The sequence below is a fragment of the Ceratotherium simum genome, chromosome 24 (assembly GCF_057802395.1).
Source record: "Ceratotherium simum simum isolate JZ-2026a chromosome 24, ASM5780239v1, whole genome shotgun sequence".
NCBI lineage: Eukaryota > Metazoa > Chordata > Mammalia > Perissodactyla > Rhinocerotidae > Ceratotherium > Ceratotherium simum.
The window spans coordinates 12,419,186-12,441,526 of NC_141923.1; the positions used below are offsets into that span (position 1 = coordinate 12,419,186).

General features: G+C 35.8%; 1 protein-coding gene across 1 annotated transcript in view; it reads right to left on the reverse strand.

Moving 5' to 3' along the window:
* Positions 1 to 22,341, reverse strand: part of UNC79 (unc-79 subunit of NALCN channel complex) — a 231,192-nt gene that overhangs the window by 198,682 nt on the left and 10,169 nt on the right. The window lies entirely within an intron of this gene.

Sequence of the window (22,341 nt, forward strand, 5' to 3'; positions counted from 1 at the left end):
GGCCGGCCCAGGGGCATAGTGGTTAAGTTTGCCCGCTCCGCTTAGGCGGCCCGGGGTTTGCAGGTTCAGATCTCAGGTGCAGACCTACACGCTGCTCATCAAGCCATGCTGTGGCGGCATCCCACATACAAAATAGAAGAAGATTGGCACAGATGTTAGCTCAGGGCCAACCTTCCTCAAGCAAAAAAATAAATAAAAAAATAAAAATAGCCAAGAAAGCCAATTGTTAAAGCTGTGATGAAAATGAAGAAAACACAAAAGGGAGTCTAAGAAAGTGACGATTTTTATGCAGGCAAACACGAGTCTAACCTCTGCCTGCTGTTACTTCACTACTCATCCTATCTCCTCCATGTCTTAGAAGCTTGGCTACATTTTCAGAGAAAGAGCCACAAAAGCAAAATTCAGTCTTTCATTTTAGTTATAGATATAAAAATACTATAACAAAATTGAGATCGTATAATATAATACATAAGTTTTAAATCGTTTTTTCTTTAAATCATAAGCATTTTCCTAGGTCACTAAACATTTTTAATAGTGACCCATTGCTATTTTTAAATTTTTAATTATCTATGCTCATTATCATAAAAGCAAAAAATTCAGGTAAGCACAATGAAGAAAATAAGAATCACCTAAAGGCCTACTATTCAGAGACAACCATAGTTAACATTTTGGTGTATTATCCTTCTAGAAAATTTTCTCTGCATAAATACACATTTACAAAAATGGGGTTATACTGTATATAGTTTTAGAATCTGCTTTTCCCACCTTCTATATCAGAAATACATTTCCACATCATCATTTTAATGGCTTTATCATTTTCCTTTATGTAAGTGAATTATAATTTATTTCACCAATCATCTATTTGTGAAATTTGGGTTATTTTTCACTATTCTATTCAATGCTGCAAAGAATATCCTTTTAAATACATGCACACATCTTTAGTTATTTCCTTAGAATAAATTTTTAATTGTGCAATTGCCAAGTAGAACAGGAAAATCACATTTGAAAGCTTTTGATAAGAATTGAGACATTTCGCTTCAGAAAGACAGTATCTCTTTACATACCAATAGTGTACATATGAATAATAATATGCAGTGAATGTCTACTAATTGTCAGGTGCTCTATATACATTATTTTTAATCCTCACAATAACTTTCAAAGTAGTTATTGTCATTTCCATTTAAAGTTAAATAAACCAGGGCCGGCCCCATGGCTTAGCGGTTAAGTGCGTGCACTCCGCTACTGGCGGCCCGGGGTTTGGATCCCGGGCGCGCACCGACTCACCACTTCTCCTGCCATGCTGAGGCCGCATCCCACATACAGCAACTAGAAGGATGTGCAACTATGACATACAACTATCTACTGGGGCTTTGGGGAAAAAAAAGGAGGAGGAGTGGCAATAGATGTTAGCTCAGAGCCGGTCTTCCTCAGCAAAAAGAGGAGGATTAGCATGGATATTAGCTCAGGGCTGATCTTCCTCATAAAAAATAAAATAAAATAAAAATAAAGTTAAATAAACCAGAGGTCCAAAAGAGTAAGCAACTTGCCCAAAGGCATAAAGCTAGTGAGTAGTAGAACCAGTAGTTTAACCGGCTATTAGTCAGCCTTCTCCACCAGACCTCATTGTTCTTTAATTATTTTTACTAGCTGAATAATATTTAATTGTATGATATAGCATGTAATATTAATACTTCCCCTATTCTATTGTTTGACATTTAGGTTGTTTCCAATATTTCATTAAGTAACATTGCAGTGAACAGATGAAACACTAAACTAAATCTGTTTATTTTTTTAGAAAACACAAAATGAGACTTGTTTACTGTACTAGTCCCACACTTTTCTTCTTGAAAAATCAAATCCCTTTAATCCTTCAAGGCCCATCTTAAGAGTCACACCATCATGAAGACTTCTAATTGACTCCAGACACTATGACTATCTCCCTTTTCTGACCACTCAGAGCATTCATTATCTGCCTCAAAACTTTTGTCACTTCATTTATCAATTTATCACTGATAATAAACTGTTCTGGATGGTTCTAAATTAGATTCATGTTTGCAAATCTAGTACCCCTCACAACACTTTAAGATCTTTGAGGACAGAACTATCTCATATATAATTTGTAACTCCCTTAGAACTTGTCACACTGCTAGGTACATAGCAGATGGTCAATCTTAACACAGTGGTTGAAATGAATTGAAAATTTAAATGTCGGCTATCTTATAACCTGTTAATGTTCTCTAAATAAATTTTTAAAAATTCTAATATCATTTACACAAATAAGTAATTTCCAGATAAAATTTGTTTGCATAATGCAGAACTCTTTTTCATGATGTATTTTCCTCCCATCTCGCATTCCAATAGAACTCCAAACACTTGACATATATTCCAAATGTTTTTATAGCTTCTTCATTATCACTTTCAGTATTTACTCATTTTTTTCCTCCAACTAGGCTACTCATTTTACTTTTCATGACTTGGACCCTAAACACATGGGTAAATGTCATGGAGTTATCACGATGCCCTGCAGAGAGCTCTGGGATTTAGTGTGAGTTCCCACCTACAGCTATGTGTGACCTCAAGCAAATCATTTAATATCTCGGAGCCTCAGGGTTCTTGTTTGTTTGTCTGTTCTGTTCTGTTTTATTTTTGCCAAATGAGAAATTAATGTAATACTTCCTCCACATTCTTTGAAAAAGTTGGTTATTAATATTGCATATATCCTAATTCTATTTTATTTTTTATTGGTTTCTTCTTCCACTACATAAAGTCCAAGGCTTTATGGATTTGCTGTCATTGCCCCCTTTTAAACTATTCATCTTCTTTTCAGTCTAACTTTTCATTGAGAAATGATAGACATAAATAAAAAGTACTTGGACACTTCACAAATTTGGATTGCTATAAATATTCATCACAATTGTTAAAGTAAAAATTACGCCCGGTACCTTTTCCATTTCTTCTATTGATTAGAGGACAAGTCAGGAATCAGGCATCCTTCTTAATCACCCTGCATATGCGTCTTAATTCACTATTTTTGAGTCTCTCAAAGTGTCGTTCATGTCCAACAGATGCTATTTCTTGGTGCAATTGGCTCTGTCTAGAAATCACCTCTAGAATCTACTCTATTCTCCATCCACAATGGTATCACCTTAATTCGAGCCTGCATAATGTCTTTCCTAGATTATTGCTGTGATAGCCACACTGATTCCCTTCTGATCCTTTTTCCACGTGATATCCAGAGTGATTTTCTAAAATGCAAATCTTCCTCATTTCCTGCAGGTTGAAATCTAAATAATTAACTTAGCATATAGAGTCCAGAATGAACAGATCCCTGCTTACCTGTCAAGCTTCATCTTCTGTCTCTTTTCCATATATACCACACTTCAGCCATACAAACTTGCAAAAACTCCAACTCACAATACTCTTACCCTTCCATGGTTGTGCACACTATTCTCTCTAAGGGAATGCAATCCTCACTTCTCTGGCTGGCCAACTCCTAAGAATGCTTCAAAGTTCAGCTGTAACCACTTCCGCTGTAGATAACTAACTCTCCCTGCCACAAGCTGCATTAGATGCATCTCTTTTGGCACTTTCCTGGCACACAGGGCTTTCCTCTATCATAGCACTTATCACTACATGCTATAATCATTAACTCACTCACTGTCTCCTCCACTAGCCTATTAGATCCTTGAGATCAGAAACCATCTCTTTTATTTTTGTATACCCAGCATTTAATAAGCATCTGGTCCTAAATAAATGTTTGATAAATGAATGCATGAATGAATGAATGAATGAATTCATACATCACATGATTCTTGGTAAAACAAAGCAGTTTAGAATTGATTTTCCTTTCACAGGCTAGTTTTGGATCTTGGATATGACACTAATTCCCTCTACCTCTTCTTCCTATTTCTTGTAGGAAGAACAGTTTGTATCACAAGAACTACTATATCACTTTCAAATTCCCAGTTCCACCACTAGCCATTTTGGGGTCTGGCTGAAAGCCGACTGAAGGGCTGAGGATGGGCTTGTGTCAGCAAGGATGGAGACAGAGCAAAGAATACCTAATTCAAGAGTCAGAGGGGCAGACAGAGAGCCCCACTCTAGGGAACCGAGTGCATGAGAAACCAGGTATGGCCTTATGGTCACAGGAGGATATGTGCCCCACTCTTACCTGACCAGCTCAGAGAACAGAGTCAGAGCAGAGGAATATAAATAGTCCTTATGCTCTGTGTCAGTATCGACTGAGGATTAGAGCTATGTACCTCTAGGTGCAGAAAGTGAAACACCCTTCATAGAGGCGCACCCTTAGAAAGGACATTTTGGGAAAAATAATTTTAGGAGGAGAAGTAGAAAATATACAGGGCTTAGTACAGCTAAAATTGCTTCCATTCCATTCAGAATGAGTGAGGCTCCCTTTCTCTGTTACATAAGGACCACACAGAAGAACTCCTGAGGAAGGAAGGTGCCCAGGCTACCTACCCCATTTGAGGACACAACTTGAACCCCTGATACTGTTAAAGACTCAAGCTGAGGGAACTTTGTTTGGGAGATAATGTTATGGAAAAAGACCAAAATTTGGAGTCCTGTCTGATAAACTCACTGAGGCTAAAATTCAAGTTACTTGTATCCTTTTAGCCCATCACATTTAAAAGCCCTCATTAGTACAACTGCCACTTTTCTGTTTATCCTTTATTCTCACAGGGAACTTTTTTGGGAGGAGAGGGCTTGATTTGGGGCTTTTTCATTTGTTTACTTTTTATTATGGAAATTTTAAACACATACAAGTAGAAAGAAAAGTAAAATGAAGCCTGTGTACCCAACACTCAACTTCACTAGTCATCATCTCTTCTTTCCCACAATTTTCTTTCATCAAATCATTTCACTTATAAATACTTTAGTATAAGCTCTGACTAATAAAGACATTTATAACATAATCACAATACTATCACATTTAATAAAATTAACAAATAAATCCCTTACTATCAGAAGCCAAACAAGATTGTGAGGGGCATTTTACAAATTTCATACATACCCCCTCCTCATGCCCTTCCTTCCTCATTCCCTTCCAGTGTCACGACTACAACTTGCACTCACCAGGCTCCTAAGGAAGGCCACAGGACACAGAGAATATGGGCCCATGGTCTCTCTCTCTATTTCCATTTCTGCCCCCACGTTCCAGTTTCTCCAAGCCTTTCACTGTTTATTTCATTATACATCTGTAATTTTCTGCAGCTACTACAAGAATCACCTCAACCCTCTTCCTCAACCCACCCCCAACAAATGGAGCTTTTCATATATGCAAAAAGAAAATCCACTTTACAAATGGAAAAATGGAGGAATCAAGTATTCAAAGCATATAGAAAATTAGAGTCAACTAAAACTAAAACCCAAGCATCACTTGAATTCAGGATCTTCTACTTACTATCTATGAGAACTTGGGTAAAGTAATGAACTTCTCTGAGCCTCAATTTCCTAACCTATAAAATGGGGAAAATGATATCTATCTCACAGTGTTGCTGTAAGGATTTTAAAATATTGCATATATAAATTACTTAGCACAATGACTGGCACATAATAGAGAATAAATTGCTACTATAATTAGCAGTTACACACGAGATCCTTCTCCTTTCCCTTTCCCAATCCAATACTCTGTCCCTTAAAATGGAATAACCTGTGGTGTAAGGAAAACACAGCAGTGATCTTTCATCAACAAAATCAAGCATAACTCCCTACACACACACACACACACACACACACACACACACGCAATCTACCACCGCATTTGGTACTGAAATCCAGTTCTATATTCAGACTCATCTTTTTTAAAGCATAAAAAATAAATATAGCTAATAATAAAGATATTCAGAAATGGAGGAACAATGCTACAATGCATTGTTTTGTAGTTCTATGGAGGAACCAGAGTTCTTTGCCAATCCTTGATCAAAGAATGATCTTCCTCCTTTGAGGAAGGTCATCCTCTTTAAGTGAAAGCAAAACCTCATAAAAGATACAAATTAGGGTGATCAAAAAAGATACACATATGTAGAGAGTGAAAACAGTCAAATCTCCCTTCAAAAGCAAAAGGATGTCAGATGTCACAAATTTTATTGTTAATTCTTCCAAATAGTCATATACTTACTTATATATTCTTCAGTCAGTTTTAGTTCCAGGTGGCAAACTTTACCTGGCACTTCAGCAGACAGCAGAGGTCAGCGAAGAACACTCCAGCTCTTTGACAGGTGACTTCAACACCATCATCATCATCATCATTATCATCAACAATTACATTTATACAGCCATTTACATTTTTCAAAGCACTTCCATGTACATTATTCAGTTACATTTTTGAGCAGTTAACTTTTGAAAAACAATATGTCAGGAGTTCTAGCGAATTTTAGACATCAAGCAAAAGTTAAGCAGAAAAAGTAAAGGGAAAGATATCAGTGTTCTTATTCGTTCATCAGATATTGATGGAACACTCACTATATGCTACGCACTTTGAGGTGCAGATAAATCAACAACAAAAAAGACATAATCCTTATCCTCTGGGTTACAATAATAATTCTAAATTCTGAGTGTTTACTTTGTGCCAGTAAACATAAAAATAATAGTGTATTATTATTATTATTCCCATATTACTGATGAGAAAACCAAGGCTTAGAGAAGTTAAGTAACCTGCCCAAGGTCACATAGGAGGTAAATGATACAGCCACTTTCTGACATGTCACTATAAAGAGAAACAATTAAACTAATTGTGGCCCATCATACATTTTTAGCACATTTTAAAAAACCACATAGATACAAAAAATCATCCAATGCCTTCATACATGAATTAGTGAGACCTAACCACCTGCCAACTGAAAAAGTATTAACATGGAAACACTTCATTTGCCAGAAATGGGGCACTTGCAATAAAGAAAACAGGAAAAATGATTTATTCAAGTCAAAAGAGAAGGTTGCTGTTCTGGTTTCTATTGCACTATTGGTCAGGAGAGCTTGTGCTAGGAACTGTGAAAGTCAGATTCATTTCATGGTGTGATGGAGAAAGTGATAAAGGTGGTGAATTTTCTTCAAGTTGAGTGTTTGTTGGACATTAGTAATAGTTTGAAATGGAATATGGAGCTCCATTTTATTTTAATGCAATCAGGTTAGGTTATAGGAGTTTGTTTTTAAAAGTTTAATGGGCAGTTTCCTCAGATCAAGATTTGAAACTGAAAAATCTAAGAGGCCAAATTTTAAGTACCATCCAAAGAGTGACTCACAAGCCTGTACTTTCTTTCTGATGTGACAAGATCCAGACACAGTACTTGCAACTGCAAGGACCGGGTAGAGGGGGACAAGAGTATAACTGACTTGTTCAAGGAAGTATAAATCCAGACACACGGATTTGGCAGAGGAAAACTAGAGAATGCTTTAATCTCTTATTACTAAACTGTACTGGGCTCTCTACAATCATAGGCTTTTGAGGAGCTATTTGACGGAAACCAAATAATTTCAGAGATATGCAGAGGCTAATGACTATGAATCGTTCTTTAAGTTTTTACATCTAAGTGTAATACTCAAGACATACCTAAATTATCAACCATCTATCCAATCAATGTAGCTCCATTTCAAAAGAAAATGATTGTACTGAAAATAAATTTTACTCCCTACAAAGATGCAGATATCCTAGAATTGCCTAAATAAGAAGAAGAATTATAGACAGCACTGTCCTGAAATTTAAATATCTGGCTACATGGACAAACTCTGGGAAATATTTGGGATCCTACCTTCCTGTTAAAGTACATTCTCTTCCATGACAGTGCTAATGTCCGAGTTGAGATTCATCATCAACCTGGAGTTAAAATTCAGATGTGCTGGGATTCAGAACACACTACGCAACATTCAAGAATAATTCAGTCTATCATAAAACAACATTTTCTCTAACTTGATCAAAGTTGAACAACTAAATATAAAATTATAACTCTTTAGAGACTCTTTTTTTTTTAATATTTTATTGAAAATCTAGGGGGTTTGGGGGGGGAGGTTGTTGGTTTTGTTTTGTTTTTGAGGAAGATTGGCCCTGTACTAACATCTGTTACAACATCTGTTACAAATCTTCCTCTTTTTCTTTTTTCTCCCCAAAGCCCCAGTACATAGTTGTGTATCATAGATGTAGAGTTGTAGCTCTTCTGTGTGGGATGCTGCCTCAGCATGGCTTGATGAGCGATGAGTAAGTCCACGCCTAGGATCTGAACTGGCAAACCCCGGGCTGCCAAAGCAGAATGCGTGAACTTAAACCGCTACACCAGCAGGCCGGCCTCTAGAGATTCTTTTTTAAAACTCTTAAAAATACAACATTTCTTTAGTATTTACTATGTGCCAGGCACTGTTCTAAGCACTTTACCCTTTCAATTCTTGAAAGCCTCACAATAATCCTGAGGGAGGTGCTATTTTATTCCTCTGCCCTGCTATTTCTATATATGAAAAAACAGGACATCATTATCAATTTTAAAAATTCATGCAGTCTACATATAATTTGTTCTTTCACTCATTCAGTAAATATTTATTGAGGGTCAACTACGTGCCAAATACTGGGGAGGTACAGCTCATGATGCTTACAGTAAAGTGTGAAAGATGAACAAAAAAGACAAAGAAATTGCCTTAAAGATCTACAAAGAAACATACAGGGAGCTAACACAGAGAATAAAGAAGGGGATAGGGAATGCCTTCTTTCCATAGGGTGGTTTGGGAAGGCCTCTCAGACGAGATTATATTTAAGACATAAAAAATGAGAAGATACTAGACATGAAAAAGTGGGAGAAAGTTTCTGGGTTAAGACGACAAAATGAACACAGTTATCTAAATCAGACACACCTGAAATGCCACCAAATCACAGTAAAAGGATTTTTTTAAGACAAAAAGAAAGAGATAATAGGCAAAAAGACACAAAGCAACTTAATTCTGGAAGTTTGAAAACTGATAGACAAGTAGCAATTGACTTGGCAGACCAGAGAAAGTCGAATCCCAGGCCAGCAGCGAGGAAAGCTGAGAAACAAAGATGTGCATCTCAGAATTCTCAAAAGGCATGGAAGTGACACTAGCAGATAGCTCTGGAATTAGAGGTGTAGGGCAGGAATGGAAGTTTTAAAAAAGATAGATTGGCTGAAAGCTGTTTAAGAAGCAATTGGATCCCTAAATTCTCTCCCCTACCTCGCATCCCTGAGAGAGCACCTCTCCCCAACTCAGCAGATCTTAAGTTTACTGTCTAAAGAGAATATACACCAGAGGGTCTCTGGAATAGAAGAAACCAAACACAGCTGAAGACCAAAGTAATCTACCTAAACCAAGGCGATTTGGTTACTTCACGAAATGTGAATACTGAATACAGAGCCAAGCCAACACCTTCCCCCCCAACACCTAGCTCTAGACCCTTACCCTTAGGGCTGGAGATTGGAAGCCTCTTTTTTTCCTCCTTCCTTCTGTGAATCTGACCAGTTAAAGAGAAAAGACCTGAAGACAGTGTCTTCAGCGGTTCCCCAATAAATGGCCCATTAACATGCCTAGGTCAGCTCCTTAGTCCCAACCCTTAATCATGAATAGATAACACAGGATGGTAGGCCGTCTAAAGAAAGCCTCTAACACAGAAGACAGATCAGAAAGAACAGAAAATCAACTTGGAGAAAAAGAAGCTATGCAGGAAAAGAAAATCTTAAAAAACACTGTTATTAATATCAGAAAGATGAGATACTCCACCCACGAATAAATGTTGAGGTAGTATAAAAGAAAGCACACAGAGAACAAAACAATACAAAAAAGAGTTCTTACAAATTAAAAACCTGATCCTAGAAATAAATAATCAATAATCAATGGAAGGGCTAGAAGTTGAGGAAATTCCCCCAAAGTACAGCAAAAAGACAAAGAGACAAAATAAGAGAAAAATGATAAATCCAGGAGGTCCAACATCAGAATAAAAGGAGTTCCAGAAAAAGACAATAGTAAAACCAAAGGGGTTAAAATTATTAACAAAATTAGTTAAGAATATTCTAGAAAATGGCAGATTGAAAAGGCCCACCACGAGGAATAAATATAGACACATAACAAGGCATGTCATTGTGAAATGCCAGAAACTGGTGACAACAAAATGATTTTACATGTTTCTAGAGATTTTTTTAAATTTACATCACTTAGGAAAGATCAAGAATCACAAGAGCTTTGGACTTCTCATAAAGCAACACTGGAAGCAAGACAATAATGAAGCAATGCCTTTAAAACCCTAAAAAAAAATTATTCCTAAAGTAGAATCTATATTTAGGCAAGCCATAAATCAAGAATAAAGGCATGTTTAAGACATTTATGGTTTCAAAAAATTTATTTCCCGGGGCGGCCTGGTGGCAAAAGCGGTTATGTGCACGCGCTCCAGTTCGGTGGCCTGGGGTTCGTGAATTGGGATCCTGAGCGTACCACTTGTCACACCATGCTGTGGCAGCGTCCCGTATAAAGTAGAGGAAGATGGGCACAGAAGTTAGCTCAGGGCCAATCTTCCTCGGCAAAAAAGAGGAAGATCAGCATCGGATGTTAGCTCAGGGCTGATCTCCCTCACAAAAATAAAATAAAATAAAATTTATTTCCCATGCATCCTTCCTCCTGGGAAAGCCCCAGCTGTGCAGGAGGCATAGAAGGCAATCAGTCAAGATTAGAGCACTGTGGTTAAGAGACGGACTGCTGAAAGCTGTCATCATCAAGAGGCCCACACCCCATATACTGGGTTTTTAACCCAAGGCAGAATGCCTGGGTGAGTGTGGCCCAGATTCTTATTTGTTCTTGAGCCAATGAAGTTCCTACTCTCTTCCAGTTTCCTGGAACAGCTAAGGACATTCATTTTACTCCCAAAGACGTTCATCTTTGACCTACTTCTAAGAGTTAGAGGTGAGTTCTGTTGAGCTTAAGCAGAAAATACAGAGTAACCCACTCTCTGACCATATTTTTGCCAGAGGTCCAGTACCTGGCTCACACTTCGGCATCTGCTAGGAGCCCCAACCGTGGTGAACCCTGCTTTCCTTGAACTCACTTCTGATCTTGCTCAGTGACCTCTCCAGGAGGGGCTCTCAAGGATGCTGAATTCACACTGTATCCCAGAGACTCTGTTTAGCTTATCTTCACAATATGAAAGAGGGCATAAAATTATGTTCAAAAATAATATTAAATGCACACTCATGTACCCACTGCCCAGATTAAAAGATAGAACATTTCCTGTATTTTATCTGTACCTATCTCTAATTTCACCACCAGAAAGGTAAACACTTTTCTAACTTTTCAGTTAATCATTCCCTTGCTTTTCTTTATAGTTTCATCCCTGAGCATATATATAGTGTATATAAACACTATATTATTTAATTTCAAAAAACTGAAAAGAGGAAGCACAAACCCAGGGGTGTAAGGAAAGCACAATATTGCCATTGATAGGGAGGCTCCTATATTTACAAGTTTTGGTCATCTCCTCTTAATGCAACAGGAAAAAAGAAAGGAATAAAGGGGCTGCCTTGACTTCATTTTGACACAGACACAGAGAGTAAGTGAACAGTCACAAGCTTGGTTCTAAAAGCAGCAGCCATTTATTCAAGAAATGGATCTTAAATACCAGAGAATACGATTTAAGCACCAAAAAAAGTCAGGTTAAATATGGTAAATGAAGAGGATTCTGGGAAGAGGGCAATGGCAGCAGCATTATTTTTGAATCAACCCAAGTCCCTCCACTAAAAACAGACAGGTTGGGCCGGCCCCGTGGCTTAGTGGTTAAGTGCGTGCGCTCCGCTGCTGGCGGCCCGGGGTTCGGATCCCGGGTGCGCACCGACGCACTGCTTCTCGGGCCATGCTGAGGCCGCGTCCCACATACAGCAACTAGAAGGATGTGCAGCTATGACATACAACTATCTACTGAGGCTTTGGGGGGAAAATAAATAAATAAATAAGTAAAAAATCTTTAAAAAGACAGGTCAATGAGGATGACAAATCCAAAGACTGGCTGACACAATCTACAACAAAACTAGGTGACAAGGTAGCCCCGTGAACCAATTATGAGAAGATGGGGACAAACTTCTGACAGCTACACGCCCATATGGTATCAGCATCCGTGCTGGAAGATGCAAAAAGAAGACAACTGGGCTTTTGATGGTCCTCTGGTCAGAATAACTCCCAAATCACCCACAGGTACTCACAGGAAATTGTGGTGGCCCAATCTGGAAACAGAAGTCCAAGCAGGGAGGGGGTTCTTCAGGTGATAAGATCTAATAGTGATGGAGCAGACTCTCAACTCTAAAAACTAACAAACCAAGGCTACCTTCAAGATAAAGCCCTGCACTCTGAAGAAACTGCTGGGAATAGAAGCGCAACTGAACAGTGTAAGGATATTTGATGCAAAGGAGAAAGAAAGTCCAAATAAAAGTGGAGAAGGGAAGCAAAGAAAGCAGGTCTCAAAAAGTACAAGAGCACATTTTTATCACTTTGCAAAAACAAAAAAAATAGAAGAGGACCCCTAAAGTTATCCTGACCTACCCCTCCCTCCTAAAATTACAGGGAACCTTATTTCACTTTAAAAATGAGCAGCAGAAAATCCTATACAAATTTACCATAAAAGAAAGAGAATAAGAAATAGAGACCTGCACTAAACAGATGAAAACTGTAACCTCGTATTTCAAAAGAAGCTAAAAGAAATTAATAAAGTGATTGAAGTTGTCATTAAACACAGTGAAATTAGGTGACTAAAAAGAGATTTTGGAAAAGAAGGTGAAAAAACTCTGGAGAGAACTAGAAATAAAAAAAGAAATATTTTTAAAATGAAGACTAAACCAGTAGAAACATAGGAATAAATAGACACAATGGATAATGCTTAAGAAAAATAAAACATGGAAAGGAGGAATTCTTAAAAATTAAAAAGAAATGACGAGGCTTCTGGGTATGATAAAATAAACCTCTACCAACAGCCCCTCTTCCTGTCGCAGAAACCAGCTACAAAACTTGAACATAGAGAGGGGCCGGCCTGGTGGCATAGCGGTTAAGTTCAAGCACTCCGCTTCGGTGGCCCGGGGTTCGCAGGTTCGGATCCCGGGCCAGGGCTGACGCACTGCTTGTCAAGCCATGCTGTGGCAGCGTCCCAGATAAAGTAAAGGAAGATGGGCACGGATGTTAGCCCAGGGCCAGTCTTCCTCAGCAAAAAGAGGAGGACTGGCATCGGATGTTAGCTCAGGGCTAATCTTCCTCATAAAAAAAAAAAAACTTGGACACAATGAAAAAGCAATGGCCTAGAGGTACAGGAGAGTGGGCAGAAGCAGGCAGACTCTGACAGGGAATTCCAGCTGCTAAGGAGTGGGAAAGACAGGCAGCTATACCAATAAGTTCCCATCTCCATGGCTTTTAGCCTGGGGCTAAGTGCAGTCTGTGCAGCGTGCACAGTGCTAAGGGCAGACATCGCAAAACCCACATCTTTCTGGCCTGGGGAACCAGAATATGAAAGCTGGCAAACCGTGAACGTTGAAGTGAGTGGGAAAAACCCACAAGGGAAAGAGAGGGAAAGAGGACCCCAAACTCTGGGCATCTAACTCCCTGATTGACTCCTGAAATACATAAATACAAAGCAGATTCAAAGTGGCCCAGCTAAAGGCAAAAGATCTAAACAGAGTAAGGACTTACTGCATAAGCAGCAGAGTTTGCAGTTCAAGCCTAGCCAAGAAAATGACCTACTAAAATAAAGGAAACAATATTCATCAGTGGGAAATAATAAAATCCAAAGTCTCCACAACTTAACATTCATAATGTCCAGGACACAATCCAAAATTATCCAATCTACGAAGAACCAAGAAAATGAAACACATTCTCAGAAAAAAAGAAAATCAGTCTAGTTCAACTGTGAAATGAAACAGATGTTGGAACTAACAGACAAGGTATATGCAACTACCATAACTATCCTCAGTAAAGTAAAACAAAACATGCTTTCAATGCATGAAACTTTCATCAGAGAAATGAGAAGTCCCAGCAGAAAAATAAAAATAATATAAGAAGAAGAAAATGGAAATTCTTGGATGAAAAATATAACTTCTGAAATAACTTAATAGCCAAATGGACATGACAGAGGAAAGAGTCTGTGAACTTGAAAATAGCTCAATAGAAAGCAACCAGAGTAAAGAACAAAGAAAAAGAAAAGATTGGAAGAAAAGTGCTCAGAATCTCAGAGACCTGTTAGATAATATCAAACAGTAAAATTATGGATGTGTAATTGGAAGGAGAAGACAGTAAGAATGAGGCAGAAAAAATATTTGAAGAAATAATGGCCAAAGATTTCCAAAATTTGATAAAAGACAGAAATTTTCAGATACAAAATGATAAGCAAACACCAAGCAAAATAAACATCTAGCAGGCTATGCCAATAGAAGCCCATATGCTACTCACACTGCTGGAAGTCAAAGATAAACAGTATATCCTTAAAGCAGCAAGACAAAAACAATATATACACACATATTATAGACATACTACAATTGATGGCTGAATTCACCTCTGAAACCGTGAAGGCCAGATGGAATAATGTCTTTAAAGTACTGAAAGAAAAAGAAAAGCCATCAAAGCAGAATTCTGTATTGAGCAAAAATATTATTCAAGAATAAAAGCAAAATAAAGACATTTTCAGACAAAAGAAACCTAAGAAATTTGGTCACAAGCAGAGCTGCACTACAAAAAAGGCTAAGGGAAGTTTTTAGGCTGAAGAGAAATGATACCAGATAGAAACTTGGATCCTCAGAAAAGAATGAAGAGCATCAGCAATGGCAAATCTCTTGGTAAATACAAAAGACTAAATTTCTTTTTCTTCTTAATTTCTTTATTAACCATGTAACTTTAAAATTAAAATCATGTCTTGTGGGGTATATAACATATGTAGATGTATTACATATAACAACTATAAAATAGAGGGATATGAGCCTATATGGTTGCAAGATTTCTATATTTTAAATAAAGTAGTACATTATTAACTGTATGTTAACTGTGAAAAATTAGGGATGTACATTATAATTGCTACGGCAAGCTTTACTTAAAAATGCAAAAGACAATACCTAAGAAACCAACAGGCAATTTTTAATGGTTGAAAGGAAATGAATGGAAAATATATGTCACATAAACAGTAAGCAAGAGTAGGCTGGTTAGCATTATTAATATCAGATAAATAGATTTCAAAACAAAATATATTAATAAGGATAAAGAAGATACTTCATAACAATAAAATAGATGATACAACAGGAAAACATAACAATCATAAATGAGTATGAACCCAATAATAGAGCTTTAAAACACATGAAGCAAAAATGGACAGATTTAAAGGGAAAAAATAGACAATTTCATATGATAGTTAAAGACTGCAATATGGTTTTATCAGCAACTGATAGAAAAACTAGACAAAAAACAGCACGGACATAGAAGATTTGAACACATCACCCAACAATTGCAGAATACACATTCTTTTCAAGTGCACATGGAATGTTTACCAATATGGACCATATTTTGGGCCATAAAACAAGTCTCAATTAATGCCAAAAGATTGAAATCACACAGATTCTGTTCTCTGACAAAAATGGAATTAGTTAGAAATCAAAAACAATAAATAAGATAACCAGGAAAAATCCCAAATATTTGGAAATTAAACAACACATCTTTAAAGAAACTTAGGGTCAAAGAAAAAACTAACAAGATAAATTAGAGAATATTTTGAACTGAACAATAGTGAAAATGCAACCTATCAAAATTTGTGGAATGCAGCTAAAGTAGGGCTTACAAGGAAATTTATGGCTTTAAGTGCCTATATTAGAAAAGCAGATAGGTCTCAAATCAATAATATAAGCTTTCACTCTAAGAAACTGGAAAAAGAAGAGCAAATTAAATCCAAAGCAAACTGAAGGAAGGAAATAGTATAAATAAGCTCAGAAACCAATAAAATAGAAAACAGAAAAACAATAGAGAAAATAATCAAAACCAAATGCTGGTTCTTTGAAAAGATCAATAAAATTGATAAACCTCTAACCAGATAGGTCAAGAAAAAAAAGCAAGAGACATAAAGTGCCAATATCAGAAATAAAAGATGGAAATAGCAACAGTTTCTACAGATATAAAAAGGATAATAAGGAATTATTACAAATAACTTTATGCCGGGGCCAGCCCGGTGGCGTAGCGGTTAAGTTCATGCGCTCTGCTTCAATGGCCCTGGGGTTTGCCGGTTCGGATCCTGGGGGAAGACCTACTCACCGCTCATCAAGCCATGCTGAGGTGGCGTCCCATATAGAAGAACTAGAAGGATGTACAACTATGACATACAACTATCTACTAAGACTTTGGGGAGAAAAAAGAAAAAAAGGAGGAAGATTGGCAACAGATGTTAGCTCAGAGTCCTCAAAAAAAAATAAATAAATAACAAATAACTTTATGCCAATAAGTGGACAACTGGAGAAATTCGTCAAATGGACAAAATGGACAAATTCCTTGAAAGACACAAATAACAAAACTGACCAAGAAGAAATTAAAACAATAACAAAAAACTCAAAGAGCTCTATATCAATTAAAGAAATTGAATTTAAAACCTTTTTTTAAAAAAAGGAAAAAAAACTTTCAGGCCCTGATGGCTTCTAAGGTGAATTTTATTTAAAAAATTAAGAATGAATATCAACTCTATACAAACTCAGAAAATATAGAAAAGGGGAACACTTCCCAATTCATTTTATGAGACCAATTTTACCCTGATTCTAAAACCAGACAAAGATATCACAAGAAAAGAAAACTACAGACCAATATCTCCCATGAACAAAGATACAAATCCTTAACAAAATATTAGCAAATTTTAACAGAATTTTAAAAGGACATACATTATGACCAAATATGATTTGTTTCAGGAATGCAAGGTTGTTTTAATATTGTGAAAGGCTCAAAACTTTCTACTAAGACCAAGAATAAGGCAAGGCAAGAAAAGTTCACTCACATAACTTTTATTTAACATTGTTCTGGAGGTCCTAGCCAGCACAATAAGAAAATAAAAACAAATAAAAGGCATAAAGATTGGAAAGATAGATGTAAAACTACCTTTATTCATAGACAATATGAGGTATGTGTTGAAAACCTTAAGTAATCCCCAAAAAAGCTACTAGACTAATAAATGAACATTGCAGAGGTGCAGTATATAAGATCCACATACAAAAATCAATTGTATTTCTCCATACTAACACCAAATAATTAGAAAATAAAATTTGGAAAACAATTCCATTCACAAAAAAACTTAGGAATAGATTTAATGAACGATGTGACAACCACAAGACATTACAAAGGGGAATTAAAGAAGACTAAATAAGTGACATATATATCATTCCAAGGATTGCAAGACTTAATGTTGTTAAGATAGTAATCCTCCCCAAAATGATCTATAGACTAAAATTCAAATAAGCTTCTTTTGAAAAAAAATGAAAAGTTGACTTTAAAATTTAAAAGAAAGCAAAGTACTCAAAACAACTAAAACAATTTTGAAAAATAAGAACAAAGTTGGAGGTTTATACTACCTGATTTCAGAGGTTACTATAAACTTATACTAATAAAGACAGTATGATAGTAAATCATATTATCTATATGATAATAAAGACATATAGATAAATAAACAGAATACAGTCTAGAGATAGACCCACAGGTATAAGGTCGATTGATTTTCAACAAAGGTACCAAGATAATTAAATGGAGACAAGATATTTTTTGTAATAAATGGTGTTGGAACAATTGCATATTGTATATGGAAATAATGAACTTCAAGCCTTACCTCATACCATACATAAAAATTGACTCAAAAATATTCATAGACCTAAATGTTAGTATATTTCTAGAATAAAACACTCGAGAAAAATCTTTATGTCCTTGGCTTAGGCAAAGATTTCTTAAACAGGATACCAAAAGCATATATGGTAAAAGAAAAGAATTGATAAAATGGACTTCATGGCTTCAAAGTTTAACTTCTCAAAAATCATAGTTAAGAAGACAAAAAAGTAAGCCACAGACTGGAAGCAAAGTTTTTCAAAACAAAGACCTTCTACTAAGAATATATAAAGAACACTTACAACTCAATAAAAAGAAGTACAAAAAAAAAACTAATAAAAAATGGACAAAACATTGGAACAGACATTTCCCAAAAGAAGATATACAAATGGCCAATAAGCACATGAAAATATGTTTAACATCACTAGTCCTCAGAAAAATGCTACTTAAACCACAATGAGATACCACTACACACCCACTAGAATGACTAAAGTTAAAAAGACTGTCAATACCAAGTGTTGGTGAGGTTGGTGAGGATGTGGAGCAACTGGAACTCTCTCCTACATTGCTGGTGGGAATGCAAACCAAACTGTTACTGCCACTTTGCAAAACAATATGTCAGTGCCTTATAACATTAAATATTCATTTACCATACTGTCAAGCAATTCCATTCCCAGGTATTTACCATAGAGAAATAAAAACATATGTCCTCATGAAAACATGTATGTAAACATTTATAGCAGCATTATTCATAATGGCCAAAAACTGGAAACACCCCAAATAATATATACATACCATGAAACACTACAGAGCAATAAAAAGGAACAAAATATTAATATGTACAACATGAATGAATCTCAAAAACATTATGCTAAATAAAAGAAATCAAACAGAAAAGATTGTGTGTTAAATGATTCCATTCATATGACATTCTAGAAAAGGCAACACTATCGTGACAGAAAGTAGATCAATGCCTGTCTGGGACTGGGGATCAAGAGCAAAGGGGCTCAAGGAATTTTAGGGTAAGGAGACTATCTTTTTATATTGGTTAGGGTGGTGGTTACACAATTGTATCTGCTTAGCAAAATTCATTAAACTGTGCTTTGAAAGTGGGTGAATTTTATTATATAACTATTTTCATAATAAGCAAAAAGAGGACAAAATAACATGTATTCCAATACATAAGTACTTGGGCATGTCTACACTAGAAGACAATAATTAGTCAGATGCTTGTAGTTACTTATAATGAATAAGTTTGGATTTATGAGAAATAAGATACTGTCAATTTTTATTTATATTTGACATTTCAAGTTAAGGGCTAAATAAATATATTTTTTTATACATGTGATTCCACAAATCCATGATTCCATGAATAGGTTAGTTCACATATAGACTGATAAAAGTATATTGTATGGGTGACTCTAAAAAAAACTAAAAAGAAATGAAGAAATAGATTTTAAAAACATTCAATACAGTGTGATCCACACAGATTATAAACAAAAAATACCCAACATACATATGATAGGGATCACAAAGAAGAATGCCAAACAATAGACCAAAATAAATATTAAAACTATAATTCCAGAACACTTTCTTAAAATTAAAAAAAAAAAACCTTGATATTACATTTTGAAAGGATACATCACAAAATCATTTCAGCATGGCCAAAATTGAACCATCTTACAGTTAAAACTACTTTAAAGGAAAATTAAAAATCGTTTGAGCAACAGGCAAAAAGGCAAGTCACTAAAAGGGAAAGAAAACAACATTGTCACCAGACTTTTCAACAATTCTTAATGCCGAAAGAACATGGTGTAACAAATTTAAGATACTCAAGGAAGGGAAATATGAATCAAGCATTTCATATTTACCCAAACTAACCTCCAAGTACAAAGCTGCAAACAAACTATTATAAATTTGCCAAAACTCAGGGTACATTGACCTGTGAGCCCTTCCTAAAGAATCTATTAGAAAAGGACATTCAGACAACCAAAAAGAATGAGAGACAGTAATATAAGAATCAGTGGTGAGCATTAAATATAAATATGTAGAACAAAATTAAACCATGGTTATATAGGAGAGAACATAGTAGATATAATATAATTATCAAAAATTGGGGGCAGAGGGAATAAGGAGTGCATATGGATATGAATGTCTAGTAGACATTAACTGGAAGTAAAAGGATATACCTTAGATCAGATACTGAGATAGAAGGAGCAAGGAATAAGAAGAGGTTGCAAGCTAATTTTGATATTGTTCAAGGTAGGATACCAATAAGTCCGGAAAAAAAAATGGACTAATGGTATTATGTAAAGGTATTAGTATAAAGTTAACCAATAGAACAAGGAAGCAGATAAAACCCACCGCATAATGAAAAAGTGTAGCTACAAAAGACATAAAAATAAAACAATATGATAGAACTGAGGCCAAATGTATTAATCACATCAATAGATGTAAATGGGCTTAACTCACCTATTGAAAGAAAAGGATTTTCAGATTGGCTAATAAATCAAAATCCAACACTATGCAGAATACAAGAGACACACCTAAAACAAAGAGATTCAAAAGAGTTAAAAATAAAAGGATGGAGAAAGATATATCAGGCAAACACAAAGAAAAAGAAAACAAGGGTCTTAATCTTGATATCTGACAAGTGGAATTGAGCCCAAAAACATTAAAATATATAAAGAAGGCCACTTTATAATGCTTAGGGCTACAATTCACAATGAAAATATTACAGTTATTAATATTTATGCACCCAATAACACAGCAATAACTTTCATTAAGCAGAAACCTACAGGAGATGCAAGGAGAAATAGAAACACACTAATAGGAGACTTGAACATACTTCTCACAATGCAAGATCAAGCAGACTAAAAACGAATGAAGCTATAGAAGACCTAAACAACATAAATAAAGTAGCTTTTACAGATCTATATCAAACTCTGAACCAATCCCAGTACAGTCAAGCCTAGCTTAACGACAGGATACATTCTAAGAAATGCATCGTTAGTCAATTTTGTCATTGTGCGAACATCATGCAATGTACTTACTCACACAAACCTAGATGATACAGCCTACTACACACCTAGGCTATATGGTAATAATTTTATGGGACCACCATCATATATGTCATCCATCATTGACCAAAATGTTGTTATGCAGTGCAGGACTGTAATAGAGATTACAGCTTCTTTTCAGGTACATATGGAACACTCACAAAAACTGATCACATCTTAGGCCACAGAGAAAACCTCAATAAGTTTCAAAGAATAGAAATAATGCAAATATCATCCTCAGACTATCATGCAATAAAATAAGAAATCAATAACAAAATAAACAGATGTTAACTAGACTTATTATGATGATCATTTTGCAATATACACAAATATCTAATCATTACATTATATACCTTAAACTAATGTTACATGTCAATTATACCTCAATAAAAAAAAGAAATAAAACACACATACACACACACACAAATAAAATAAAATAACAAAAATTCCCTTCCACATGGAAATTTACAAGCACACTTTTAAAGGCAAAGGCAAAATAAAAAATTAAATTGCAGAACTTCTTGAAAATAACAATAAAAGCCTAACATTATCAGAATCTATAGGCTACCATTAAAGGAAATGTTAAAGAAGAATATATTGCATGAAATGCCTATATCAAAAATATTAACAGCCTCTATGGAAAACAGTATGGAGAATCCTCAAAAAATTAAAAATAGAAATACCTTATGATCCAGCTATCCTACTTCTGGGTATTTATTCAAAGAACTTGAAATCAACAATCCAAAGAGGCTTATGCACCCCTATGTTCACTGCAGCATTACTCACTATAGCCAAGAAGTGGAATCAACCCAAGTGTCCCTCAACAGATGATCGGATAAAGAAGATGTGGTATATATATACCATGGAATACACCATAAAAAAAGACAAAATCGTCCCATTTGCAACAACATGGATGGCCCTGGAGGGTATTATGTTAAGTGAAGTAAGCCAGACAGAGACAGACAAACACTGTATGACCTCACTCATATAAAGTGACAGACAGAGAGAACAGTTTGGTGGTTACCAGGGGGAAGGGAGTTGGGGGGTGGGCACAAGGGGTAAAGGGGCACATTTATATGGTGACTGACAAATAATAATGTACAACTGGAATCTCACAATGTTATAAACTATTATGACATCAATAAAAAAATCTTTTTAATTAAAATAAATTAATTAATTAATACCCAACTCAAAAAGCTAGAAAAGGAACACCAAAATAAAATAAGAAATCTGGAAAAAAGAGAGTTAATTAATAATAAAAGCAGAAATTGATTCAGAAACAAAAAAAAAAAACAGTAGAATTAGTAAATAAATCTAGGGGCCGGCCCCATGGCGTAGCAGTTAAGTGTGCGTGCTCTGCTGCTGGTGGCCTGGGTTCAGATCCCGGGCATGCACCAACACGCACCGCTTGTTAGGCCATGCTGTGGCGGCATCCCACATAAAGTGGAGGAAGATGGGCACAGATGTTAGCTCAGGG